The following is a 13,932-nucleotide window of genomic DNA, read 5'->3' as shown; positions in this document are numbered from 1 at the left end:
TCAAATATGCTAGCTGTGGCACTGGGTATTTTCTTTTTCTTTTTTTTTTTTTGAGACAAAGTCTCACTCTTGTTGCCCAGGCTGGAGTGCAATGGCATGATCTCAGCTCACTGCAACCTCTGGCTCCCAGGTTTAAGCAATTCTCCTGCCTCAGCCTCCTGAGTAGCTGGGATTACAGGCACCCACCACCACACCTGGCTAATTTTTGTATTTTTAGTAGAGACGGGGTTTCACCATGTTGGCCAGGCTGGTCTCGAACTCCTGACCTCAGGTGATCCACCTACCTCAGCCTCCCAAAGTGCTGGGATTACAGGTGTGAGCCACCACACCTGGCCAGCACTGGGTATTTTTATTTTTATTTTGGTTACAGATGATAAAACAATTCAAATTGCTGAAAAAATATGTAATTTAATACTTTATCAATTTCCTTTTATCTTGCAACAAACCACCTCGAAATTTAATGGCTTAAAATAAGAGTTATATATAAGGTCACAGTCCTGTGGGTTGGCTGGGTGCTTCTTATCTGGACTGACTTGGTTGGGGCTGGATGGTCACAAATGGCCTCACATGTCTGGGGCTCAGTTGAGATGGCTGGAATAGCTTTCCATGTGATCTCTCTTCTTCCAGAAAGCTAGCCTGGGCATGTTACCTGGTGGGAGAAAGGTTCCCTTAACAGGAGAAGGAAAACTCCATGCTCAAGTACCTTTTAGGCATTTCCTTGTATAACATTTGTTAATGACTCATTGGACAAAACTTGTTACATGGCCAAGTCCACATACGAGGGGTGGAGAACCAGACTCTACCTCTTGATGGAAAAGCAGTAAGGTTACATTGCCCAGGGAAGTAGGTATAGAGGTAAAAGAAATTTTTGCAGCCTTTTTTGTGAATAATCTACCACCTACCCATAAGGGTTGTGTTATCTCCAGGTATTCAAGTAACATTGGCAGTAATTTCCATCTTCATACTTCGTCTCAGTTCTACTTTTTTATGTAGTTCATGCAGCCTTTTTAAATTAAATGTATTTTTTTTACTTGGCATATAATACTTGTACATATTTATGGGATACCTAGTGATGTTTCAATACATATAATGTATTGCATGATCTGATCAGTGCAATTAGCATATCCCTCATCTCAAACATTTTTCATTTCTTTATGTTGGGAACATTCAATATCCTTCTTCTAGCTACTTGGAATGATATAATATATTATTGTTAACTGTAATCATCCTACAATTTTTTTTAACATGAGAAATTATTCCTCTTATCTGGCTGTAATTTTTCATCCTTTAACAAATCTCCCTAACCCTCTCTTTGCTTTACCCTTCCCAGCCTCTTGTATCATCTCTTCCACTTTTCATTTCTATGAGATCATCTTTTTTTAGCTTCCACAATATGAGTGAGAACATGTGGTGTTTAGTTAGTTCTGTTCCTGACTTATTTCGCTTAACATAATATCCTCCAGTTTTATCCATGTTGCTGTGAATGACAGGATTTAATTTATTTTTATGGCTGAGTGATATTCCATTGTGTGTATATATATCACATTTTCTTTATCTACTATTCCGTTGTTGGATACCTAGGCTGAGTCCATATCTTGGCTATTGTGAATAGTGCTGCAATAAATATGGGAGTGCAGATGTCTTTTTGATATGATGATTTCCTTTCCTTTATATACATTCTTAGTAGAAGGATTTCTGGATTATATGGTAGTTTTATTTGTAGTTTTTAAGGAACCTCGATACTGTTCTCCATAGTGGCTGTACAAATTTACATTCCCACCAACAGTGTAAAGAGTTCCTTTTTTTCTCTATCCTCACCAACATTTGTTATTTTTTTTCTTTTTGATAATGGCCATTCTAACTGGGGTGAGATGATATCTCATTGGTGTTTTGATTTATGTTTGCTTGATGATTAGTGATGCTGGGTATTTGAAAATATATTTCTTGGCCATTCGTATGTCTTCTTTTGAGCAATGTCTGTTTAGATCATTTGCCTATTTTCATTCTTAATTTTTTCCTTCACTCATTGGTTGTTCAGGAGTATGTTGTTTAATTTCCATATATTCGTACAGTTTCCAGCATTCCTTTTGTTATTGACTTCTAGTTCTATTCTATTGTCATCTGAGAAGATGCTTGATATAATTTTGACTTATCAAAATTTGTTGAGACTTGTTTTGTGGTGTAACATATGGTCTATCCTGGAGAATGTTGCATCTGCTGATAATAATGTGTATTCTGTAGCTGTTGGGTGAAATGTTACCTACATGTCTGTTGAGTCCATTTGGTCTTTGGTGCAGTTTAATTCCAACATTTCTTTGTTGATTTTCTTTCTAGATGATCTGTCCAATGCTGAGAGTAAGGTGTTGAAGTCCCCAACTAGTATTGTATTGGGGTCTATCTCTCCCTTTAGATCTAATAATATTTGTTACATATATATATATATATATATATATGTATGTATATATCAGTGTTCTGGTGTTGGGTGCATATATATTTACAGTTCTTATATTCTCTTGCTTAATTGATCCCTTTGTTATCATATAATATCCTTCTTTATCTCTTTTTAGAGCTTTTTACCTGAAGTCTGTTTTGTCTGATATAAGTGTAGCTACTTATGCTTGCTTTTGGTTTCTCTTTGTGTGGGATATCTTTTTCCATCCCTTCAGTTCAAGTCTATATATGTCTTTACATGTGAGGTGAGTTTCTTGTCAACAGCATATAATTGGATCTTTTTTTTTTAAACCCATTCATCCTGTCTATGTTTTTTAATTGGAGAATTTAATCCATTTACATACAAGGTTATTACTGATAGGTGAGGACTTACTCTTGTCATTTTATTCGTTGTTTCCTGGTTGTTTGGTATATTTTGTTCTTTACTTCCTCTCTTATTATTTAATTTTGGACTTAGATGTTCCTTGTAGTGATAGGTTTCTCTTCTTCTTTTGTGTATTGCCTTGCTTCTTTTCTCTTTCTTCCTTGTGTATTGTCCCTACCAGTGAGTTTTATAGCCATTTTTTGCATGTTTTCATGATGATGATGATGATTTTCCAGATGTAAGGCTTCCTTGAGCATTTCTTGTAAGGCCAATCTAGTGGTGATGAATCCACTTAGTTTTAGCTTGTCTGAAAAAGATTTTCTTTCTTCTTAATTTCTAAAGGATAGCTTTGCTAGGTATAATATTCTTGGCTGACATTTTTTTTTTCTTTTACTACTTTGAATATGTCATCCCATTCTCTCTTGGCCTATAAGGTTTCTGCGGAGAAACCCATTATTAATGTAATGAGAGTTCCCTTATATGTGACTTGATGCTTTTCTCTTGCTGTTTTTAGGATTCAATCTTTGACTTTGACTTTTGACAATTTGAGTATAATGTGCCTCCAAGAGAACCTGTTTGGGGTGACTCTATTTGGAGTTCCTTGATCTTCCTGGATCTGGATGTCTATCTTTCTCCCAAGACTTGGAAAGTTTTCAGCTATTACTTTATTAACTATGTTTTCTGCACCCTTTTCCTTCTCTGAAATATATGAACTACACAAATTCATATGCCATCCTTGTGCAGGGGACATGCTAATCTTCTGTGTATCATTATAATTTGAGTATAGGTACCACTGAAGTGAGCATTTTTAAGAAATAAATTTTGATAAGATGGCCATTATCAGCAAATGGATTACTTCTTGCCAGCTTAGCAACCCTACTGGAAAGAGAGCTCTTTCCAATAGTTCAAGACAAAATTTCAAGACTGACTTTTATTGGCTGGATTGACTTGCGTTTCTTTTCTTTTCTTTTTTTTTTTTTTTTGAGATGGAGTCTCGCTCTGTTGCCCAGGCTGGAATGCAGTGGTGTGATCTCAGCTAACTGCAAACTCCGCCTCCTGGGTTCACGCTGTTCTCCTGCCTCAGCCTCCCAAGTAGCTGGGACTACAGGTGCCTGCCACCACGCCCGGATAATTTTTTTTTTCTGTATTTTTTAGTAGAGATGGGGTTTCACCATATTAGCCAGAATGGTCTCCATCTCCTGACCTCGTGATCTGCCTGCCTCGGCCTCCCAGAGTGCTGGGATTACAGGCGTGATGTACCGCGCCCGGCTGGCTTGCGTTTCAATCTGAACTAATCACCTGGGTCAGACCCACACCTCGTACCAGGAACTGGGCTCATGTCCATCAGAATCATATGAAATGAAAGGTGGAAGGCACTGGTTCTAAAAAAAAAATGACACCCTGGTTGTTACAAAATGAACAGTGAATTAATGCTGGGCATGCAAAAATAAAAGAGCCTTTGACTACCCTCTTGTGCTTAGGTCATAGTATCAAGGAGATAACTAGATTTAGGCTTTTCTACTTAGGTTTATTGTTATTTAAACTCACTTCTCATAAGCCTTGAAAAGCAACACACATACCTTCAATAATGAGTCTGCAAGTTGAACTTTAAATATTTGCTTTACATATTTTTTGAAAGTCATATGTGCAAACATTTTTATATACATACTTATAAAGGTAGATAACATTTCTGCAGGATGAACCCATCATATAAACTCATTGATGTGCCACATGTGCACAATAGGTGGATTATGACTAAAAAACAAATTTAGAATGACATTTGAGCAATCTTGATAAGTTTATGGAGTTGTTGGAGAAGGAAAAATATTAGTGGGGAAGAAAATTGTTGGCAATAAAATTAGAAAACAAGCCTCATGTAATCCCAGCTACTTGAATGGCTGAGGTGGGAGGATCTCTTGAGGTTAGGAATTCAAGGCCACCCTGGGCAACACAACAAGACCCCATCTCTAAAAAATAATAATAATAATAAATTAGTCAGATGTGGTGGTATGCACTGGTAGTCCCAGCTACCTAGGAGGTGGAGGTGGGAGAATCACTTGAGCCTAGGGGTTCAAGCTATGTGCATGCCACTGTACTTCAGCCTGGACAACAACGTGAGACTCCATTTCTTAAAGTAAACCAAAAGCCTTCAAATGCATATAACCTAAAATCAGGAATCACCTGGGTTCTCAGTGATTGAAATCTTTACCACCAGTGTTCACTCATGCTAGCCTCATACTCCCAGCCTGCTCCACTCATGCACCCGCTTCTCATCAACATGCTTTATTTTCTGAATGATTCTCCGTGAAAAGAACAAAGTGGGGTGATGGAAAGTACAGTCACTTGGCATTCAGGTTTAGGTTCTGGCTCCGGCACTGTGTGAAGTTTATGAGTCTTTTCCCATTTCTGGGTCTCAGCTTCATCTTCTGTCAAGTGAAAGATTAGGGTAACTGATCTCAAATAACTCTCTGGCATATATGTGTTCGGCACCTACATCTTCTCTGATTGGTCCTGGGTTATTCAACATCTTTCCTCTGCAACTTATTTAGCCCTAGGTTTGGGGAATGGGCACTAACTTCTCCTGTACAGATTCTTTCCCAAGCTTCCAAATCCATGGCCTTTAGTTTTGAGGTTCTGCTGGCCCCTGTTTTTTTCCCCAAAGCGAACCCTCTTGACAAATTCATGCTTTCCAGCAAGCTTACCAGGGGAAGTCATGCTGGCCAGGGTGACTTGTGACACTGTTTCCACAGCTGGCTCTGGCCTGTGCCTGATTGCTGCTGTGTCTGATTGTTACCAGCCATTTGCCCTTTCTTAAGCCCTTGCTAACCATTTTCTTTACAGAATATATATGTTATGTGCCCTAGCATAATTTTTCTCATAATGAAATAGAATCATTTTCATAGAACTTTGCAATGTTGTTAACATTAGCATTTTGGGGAAAGTCTTCTTTATAGTTGTTTATAATCTCATTTTCAAATTGAAAAAAAATTCAAATGCTATTTTTAGAAGGATACATTCCAAACATTAAATGATTGATCTTTACTTTGGAAGGTACCTCTTGGGTCACCTTTTTATCTCTAGGGAGTTGATTCCAAGGCAAACTTGTTTCTGATGAAGTGTTTCAATGTGCTTTATTATAATCTGGGACCACAAAAGGAACTTCTAATAAAGTTTTTTTTTTAAAAAAAGATTATCAGTTTATCTCATTCTCTCTCTTTCTTATGCTTTTGCAAAAATTTTTTATCAGTTTACAGCGATATGAAATTCAAAGAAAAATCAAAATAGAAAATAACTCTCCAGTTTGAAAAATGGAGTTGATGTGCTATTTTAATTTGGTGATGATTCTACTGAGGCATTGTTTCCAGGTTTGCATGATGGTTACTTTATCTTTTTTGCCTTTTAGACTCAATAAGATATTTCTCCATAGCACATTACTCAAGCTTCTACATAACTCATCTCACGTAATTACAAAGTTTTGTCCCCTTGGACTATAAGCCCAGGCAGGGATGGGAGCTTGTTCATTCTTGGATCCCTACTGTCTTGCATAGTGCTTGCTATGTAGAAAGCACTCATAGGCTCAAGTGGAAGAATACTGTGTAGGAGCAAGAATAATATGTAGGGGTAAAATGTTGAACATGCATAAATATTGAAACAAAGAAAGAAATTGATTTTGGTGATAGGTGACCCTGAGAGGGATAAAAGTGTAACCCAGAGGCCCTCCTCTGTTATAGTGGCAAAACCTCTGTCAACTCTGATGTCTTCTGCTACAGGTTAAAAAAGAATGGAAAGCTCTATTCAACCATCTAAAACTCTGCCTTCATAATAATGATGGATTTGCTGTCATCATAACTCATTCGTAGGTAATCTTGCAAGAGCTGAACTTTGGAACTACTGCCATTTGGAAGGGTTCCATTCACTCTAAGGGAAACCTGAGAATCTGAGTTCATTTACTTTTTATTCCCCCTTTTAGCAGTAATATGTTCATTTACCTTTAATGTTGAAAGGAAGCAGGTTGAGGCCAGCCATGATGGCTCACACCTGTAATCCCAACACTTTGGGAGGCCGAGACTGGCAGATCACTTGAGGCCAGGAGTTCAAGACCAGCCTGGCCAACATAGCAAAACCCTGTCTCTACCAAAAATGCAAAAAATTAGCCAGGCATGGTGGTACATGCCTGTAGTCTGTAGTCCCAGCTACTTGGGAGGCTGAGGCATGAGAATTTCTTGAACCCAGGAGGCAGAGGTTGCAGTGAGCTGAGATTGTACCACTACACTCCAACCTGTGTAACACAGCAAGACTCTGCCTCAAAAAAAAAAAAAAAAAAAAAAAAAAAAAAAACACGGAAGCAGATTGAAATAATGTGTTTTCCATTTGCAAGTGGCATGGTCATTTTAGTTGAAGGCATGTCCACTGCGAGTATTTTGGTCAGCTTGGCTGCTTCTCATGCTGTTTGCCCAATTCAGCACTACAGATTTTGCTCTCTTAAATTCCAGCTTTATCCCATAGGAGAGGTGCAGATTTCTATTTCTCATCTCTCGTCTGTTTTAATTCTTTTGGAGAGGAGTCCTGAGTACTAAACAGAAAGGTACGCATGGAGAAATGTAAAACATATTTTCAGGCACCTTTGTGAAAGGAAAATTTAATGGGACATTATAGTACTATGGGAAATGGAGAGAGATAAGAATCATGCCCCATGCTTAACCTTTTGGACTCATCTTTGCCAATTTCTATGTGCAGTTCAGTAAATTAAATAAGCTTTCCTTAGCCTGAAACTGTCTGTGATAGTGCAACCTTTCATTGAGGTATCACAGACAGACATTCAGCGTTCAAGACAGGCGCCTGACACCTTTCAAAAGTGAAGGAACCTATGGCAATTTTAAACATTCCAACCATATTAATTCCAGTGACAGTTATCCTCTAAGTTATTTGAAATGGATTCTCCCTCTTCAACTTTCGAAACTTATATTTGATCCCCACGACCTCTGGGGCCTGCACAGGGGCAATCTCTGTGACTGAGTGCATGAACAGCAGGAGGCAGAAGCAGGAAATTGTTGATCCGGTCCGTTTATGTCTTTCCTCCTCCTTTAGCTGTTCTCTGTACCTTATTCATGTTTCTAAGGAAAAGCCTTGCATTTCCAAAAGAAAGGTTGAATAACGGTTTGGAGTTCTTTCTTTGAGGGCAATGTTTTTATTATTGCTCTTCCACCCAGGCTGAAAGTTGAGTGTCATCTGTCAAGCATCAGCAACTAGGCACTTCACAATCAATATTGGGCTCAGTGGTTGAGCCCTGGTTAATAGAGCTGCTTCTTTTCATGTGCTCACACTCAGCGCAGCCGAATTCTGCCTTCTCTGTCCTGGGAGGACACAGGGTCCTGTGCCCTTCTCCAACAGTAGGATCATTCTCAGGAAGTGCTCCTCACTTTCCACATGGTCAGGAAGTTTTGGATGTCTATAACAAGCACAGGGGAGGCTTGGTATGGAGCCCAGTGTTTATACTTAAGAGAGTGCTGGGGGAATGGTCACAGAAGACCCATCAGGCCCTTATGGGCTGAGTTCCAAGGTGACTGTACATTGGTTATTGTTGGGGAAGAGTCAGATCTTCAGCTTTCCATGTGTGTTGGTTTGATGTAATTACTAGTCATCCATGTGTTAGAAATGACCTTATTAGTTCATGTCTAAGAAACTAATTTACAAATCAAAAGACTAACATGTTATTTCCATTTGGGTGAGGGATAGTGTTCAGGAAACCACCAAACTGTTCACATTTGCATTCTAGGGACCTCCCTTCCTGGTATTAGACTAACTGGCAAAGTAAATTAATCATCTGCAAGATTTCTAAGTGAGAATGGATGATTGCATAGCTGTTAAGGTTACAAGTCAAATAGCCTGTGTTTGGAATCCTGGCCATCACCCTTAATCCCTACATGATCTCAGACCAGTTACTTACCCTCTTTAAGCCTTGATTAACTGATCTAGAAAATGAGATACTAAGAGTACTTACCTCATAGAGTTGTTGGGAGGATTAACCAGGATAATAAAAAAGTGTGTATGAAAATGCTTGGCATATAATAAGTACACAATATTCACACTAGTATTAGTAGTATAATAATAATCATCTTCTTTTGTGATAAAGGTAATTGGATATGTTCCTAGGCCATTTCATCCTATAATGTTAGAATCTGGAGACTTACACCTGCTTCTCCATAGAATACTCCTTTGCAAGGACAGGATTACCTGTTAGCAGCTAGAGGAAGGCTGATAATTTCTTATTTATCAACTCTTCTTTCTCTAGATCCTGTGTTGCTTTTTTGTGTTTATGAATACATATTTAACTACTGCTTATAGAATATTTGCTATATGCAGTAATATTGTGCTCTTCATCATATTACCTAATTTAGTTCTTGCAATACCTGTTTGAGGAAAGAGTCATTATCTCCATTTTTCACAATAGGAAACTAAGTACAGAGAAGTAAGAAAAGTGAGGAGGTAGAACAGCTGGGGCTTCAGCTTAGGTCTGTCTACTAAATTCCATGTCTATGACACTAGGCTATCCTGCATCTTTATTTATAACTCAGTATATTAGACCTTGAGTTAATTAGATTATTACTAATTTTATATTTATTACAAAGTGGCATTTTTGATGACTTTTGAGAAATGCCCTAGTATATTTACATACATTGAATGGATGACAATTTGAAACTTAATTTCAAAATTTCACAGGTTAGAATTTAAAAACTAGACTTGTAACAGGAGTTGAGTTTGTTTTGATTCCGGAGAACATTCAATCTCTGGGTGATGATCCAATTAATATAGGCTAGAGTTTCCCAGGTAGATCTTATGGGAAAATGATACAGGAGGGACACATTATCAGGAGTGCTGATAAATTCAAATTGTAACTAACCTCCGTTAGATAGACCCAAGATAGTCATGCCTCCTTCTATAGGGACTCTTTGGGGCATGATAGACCAGATGCCATGATAAAGAATGGCATTCCCACAGTTGAGATGAATTTCCACAGGTCACCATATGCAGCTTCCTTTCTCAGCAAGAATATCCTTAACTTTATGCACGTAATTTTTTTTGTTTTTTTTAAACAGCTATTTTGAGGTATAATTCACATACTATATTGTTTTCCCATTTAAATTATATAATTCAACAATTTTTGACATATTACACTATAACTTTTTAAATTGTGGTAAAAATATATATAAAAAATTTACCATTTAAACTTTTAAGCATAAAATTCGGTGGCATTAATGATATTCAAAGTGTTGTGCGACCATCACAACTATTTATTTCCAAACCCTTTTTTATCACTCCAATAGAAACTCTATAATTATTAAGCAATAACTCCCTATTTCTCCACTTTCCAGCCCTGGTAACCTCTATTCTATTTCTGCCTCTATGAATTTGCCTGTCTGCTTCATGTAAGTGGAATCATGCAATATCTGTCCTTTTATGCCTAGCTTATAGACATAAACCTTGAAAACAAGGTTTATCTATGTGGAAGCCTGTTTCAGAAATACATTCCTTTTGATGGCTGAATAATATTCCATTGTAAACATAATATTCTGGAATGAAGATGTGGATTCCATCTATAGCTGTCAATCTTGTGAGTAAAATCCCCAGTTTTGTGTGAAATGTCTCATTTGACACAACCAACTAGGAAAACATGTTGAGGATATTTCTAGAATGGTACCCAATCTATTGACCCTTGCATTATTATTTATTCGGTGTTTTTCTTGAAATCAGTTCACTTTTAAATGTCTTAAATATTTATCTTATTTTGTCCTAATTAATGTTCATGAAGTCCATAGGTTGACGTAATATTACATATTGCTATTAAAATGATTTACATATATTTGTTCTGTATACCTCCTAAAATGTATCTTCTACCTCAGCCACATATAGGCTGTCAATAACTTCTCTAATTCTCAAACTTGAGAGGTGGGCTGTGTGTCAGAACATACTAGAGTGCCAGATTCCCTATGGAACAGAAATGAAGAGGAGAGGAATTGTAACAAATATAACCTGGTGTGAAGGCCAAGGTTAACCCTAACCCAAACCCTAACCCTGGGAGTCAATTAGTAGGTTCAAGTCTGGGCTAAAACTGCTTCTAATCAGCTGTGTGATCTTGACACATAGTCCTCTGTGCCTTAGTTTCCTCTCTGTCTCAGGCAGGTTGAAGTAGATCATCTCTTCCTGTTGCTCATTCCTGGATGTCCTGCTTCTCTCCCACATTCAGGAATGACAGGGCTAGTGTGTGCTTCTGCACTTGCCCTCCATGGGGCTGTACTGGAGGGATTTCCATTTCTTTGGTTTCATGGTATTTACACCTCTCTCTTTTCACTTCTCTCACTCCTCTTATATTAGATCAAACTCGATCTGATGTAACTCTTAATGATTTCCTTTTTAAGGAGGACATTAGGAGAGCCTGCATCAAGGACATCACTTACCTTCATTTAGAACTGTGGGCATCTGTGCTGTGTCCATTTTTTACAGCGATACAATGGCAGTAAATCAGAAAAAATGCCATGCCCTTCAGAACCTTGAGAATGAGCTCCTGAGCATTCTGCTTACAGGGATGTAGGCTTGTCAGTGAGTAAATCAGCTCTGTCCTTACGCCCCCATTGCATCAGGGAAATCTCTGACTTTGTGGGATAGGTTTGACGTGTCAGTCAATCTCTCTCTACCCCCATTTGAGATTGAGAGTGTATCTCTCCCTTGTTTTCTCTGAGCATGTTTAGTGAGCTTATTGGCCCCCTAGGTTTCATTGCCAGCCACAGCTTAGTCCTTGTCAGAGAGATTATTATGTGAACCCTGGGTGACTTCTGACTGCAGAAGGGCCCTGGATTTACATTTTTGCATTCCAAAGTCAGGAATATAAATGACTAATGGAACACTGGGCCACCGAATATTTATATATCTATTTTGAAATTTACATTTCTCCCTTTCTTATGATGGGGTTTGCTGCTCCCGGGGTCGTAATTGATGGGCCAGTAGCATCCGTGGTGACATAAAGCAATCATCTGGGGAGAGTACTTCCCAGCCCCAGTGGCGCACTGTGATGTGCTGCAGGTGATTATGCCAGCAATTCAGCAGTAATCGAACCCCCCATCTCCTTGGCCCTATCCCTGCTTCCCTTTTATGATGTCCAATAAATTTTACATGCTCCAATTTGCCTCATCCACCACCTAATACTGTTTGAATTAAGAATCTCTTCCATAGCTTTCAACAATGGGAACTTTGCTTTCTCCAAAATTATTTATAAAGGCCACTCGTGACTGTGCCAGAACGGAGGCTGGACTGTGCAGGTAGAGACAGTGCACATATGCTGGTCCATATAGAAGATGGGGTTGCCCAGTTGTTGAACTTGCTGACTACATGATATATTGAGATGGAAGAGGATGTCTATAGATACATACTATATCTATATGTATGTATGTTTTGAATGAAAAAATTGTGTTAAATTAGGAATTTTTTAAAAGGTAGAGCATCCATTTGAAAGTTCCCTGGTCCCTGATACTTTTCACGATATATGGTACATTTAATAATAGCAGTAACAACAATAATAGCAACACTACTTAAGCGTTTACTACTAGCTGAATTATTCTAAGCCCTTTGCATGCATTTTAAAATTCCAACAGCCCCATGAGATTAAGCCTTTTTGTAAACCTGCTTATAAAGGTGGAAATAAGTTCAGAGAGGTTAAGTTCCTCAAGATTACATAGCTAGTAAGCAACAGGGCTAGGACTAGATGTTGTATTGTCTGATATCTGTTTTTAACATCACCTAATACCACCATGTGGTGTAGGCAGGAAGCAGAGATCTTGAGATGAATGTTAGTACATTTCTCATTCACTCAAGCCACTCACCTTTTCTCATTCACTCAAGCCACTCCCCTTTTTGTTCCCCGTCAGTATTTACAAAGCATCTATTCTGTGCACACCCTGTTCTGAACACTGGGTATCAATACAGCAGTGAAGATGACCCGCAGTCCCTACTCTTGTGGATTTAATATTTTAATACGTGTAGTCAGACAATAGACACGTAAAGAAATAAACCATGCACTTTCTAACATTGGTGTCTCAGAGAAAATGCATGAGAGCAACGCAATGGAAAGTGTCCAGTTGGGGAGGGGAGTTATTTTCACTAGGATGCCAACAAAGGCTTCCCTGAAGACTGGGCATTTGAGCTGAGACCTAAATGTGAAGATGGCTGGGAGCTGGTGTATAGAGCGTAGGGTTCGCTAGAGGAAAGGCAGCTGTAAAGACCCAAGTCAGGAATCAGTGTCTTGTGTTGGAAAGCCAGGAGGAAGACCAGAGTGGCTGAAGCATTATTAGCTGTAGAGAGAGAGTAGATTATGAAGTCAGGAGATTGGCAGACCTCAAGGCGTGCAGAGCAGGGCAGGGAGTGTGGATGCCGTGGTGTTTTCAGTTCTTTCAATCAATATTTTACTGCCTGCAGCCCATTTTCTTTTACAGCCTGTCTTCTTTTCCTTCTGCTTTGACTCGAGTCTTACCTCATAATGGGCATTTTAATCCTCTCTGTGATGCAATCCAATGCTTCTTGCTGGGCACCTTGCTTTGTTCCAGCTCAGGGCAGCATTAAAAAAGAACAGAGGAAGTCTCCAGCCGAGAGGGGCTCAGGAAGGGGTGCAGGTTGCAATCTAAGAGCTTTAATTAAATCAATGCCGTGCACATCCTGTCCACAAAGCTGGGGGCAATTGCATGCTCTTTACTGACGCCATGATATACACTTAAGAGCTGTGTGACTTCACAGAAACAATTAAATTGGCCTGTTTAATCAGTGGTAAGGCCACCATCAATAACAATTATTATTTTTATTGATTTGATAAGTGCACAGTAGAAATAATCACAGAGAATAACTATCTCTTTCCCCCTGTCCTTTGCTTAAATGCTAAACCCTAGGCTACCCAGGCCAAATCTATAGTGACCTCTTGAACAGTTTTACTACAGATCCATATGTAATCAAGAATTCCTACCTTGGCTAGGCGGCTCATGCCTGTAATCCCAGCACTTTGGGAGGCCGAGGTGGGTGAACTGCATTAACTCAGGAGTTCGAGGCCAGCCTGAGCCACATGGCAAAACTCCATT

General features: G+C 38.8%; 1 protein-coding gene and 1 non-coding gene across 2 annotated transcripts in view; one reads left to right on the top strand and one right to left on the bottom strand.

Annotated features, from left to right (window-relative positions):
- Positions 1-13,932, top strand: part of LRMDA (leucine rich melanocyte differentiation associated) — a 1,137,335-nt gene that overhangs the window by 829,215 nt on the left and 294,188 nt on the right. The gene's annotated exons all lie outside the window — the stretch shown is intronic.
- LOC115936078 (U6 spliceosomal RNA) lies at positions 3,518-3,619 on the bottom strand. The gene has a single exon (XR_004071662.3). It is a non-coding gene; the product is annotated as a U6 spliceosomal RNA (small nuclear RNA).

This window comes from Gorilla gorilla, chromosome 8 (assembly GCF_029281585.2).
Source record: "Gorilla gorilla gorilla isolate KB3781 chromosome 8, NHGRI_mGorGor1-v2.1_pri, whole genome shotgun sequence".
NCBI classification, from domain to species: Eukaryota; Metazoa; Chordata; class Mammalia; order Primates; family Hominidae; genus Gorilla; species Gorilla gorilla.
Note: the sequence above shows the minus strand (reverse complement) of the source record. Positions and strands in the feature narration are given on the sequence as shown.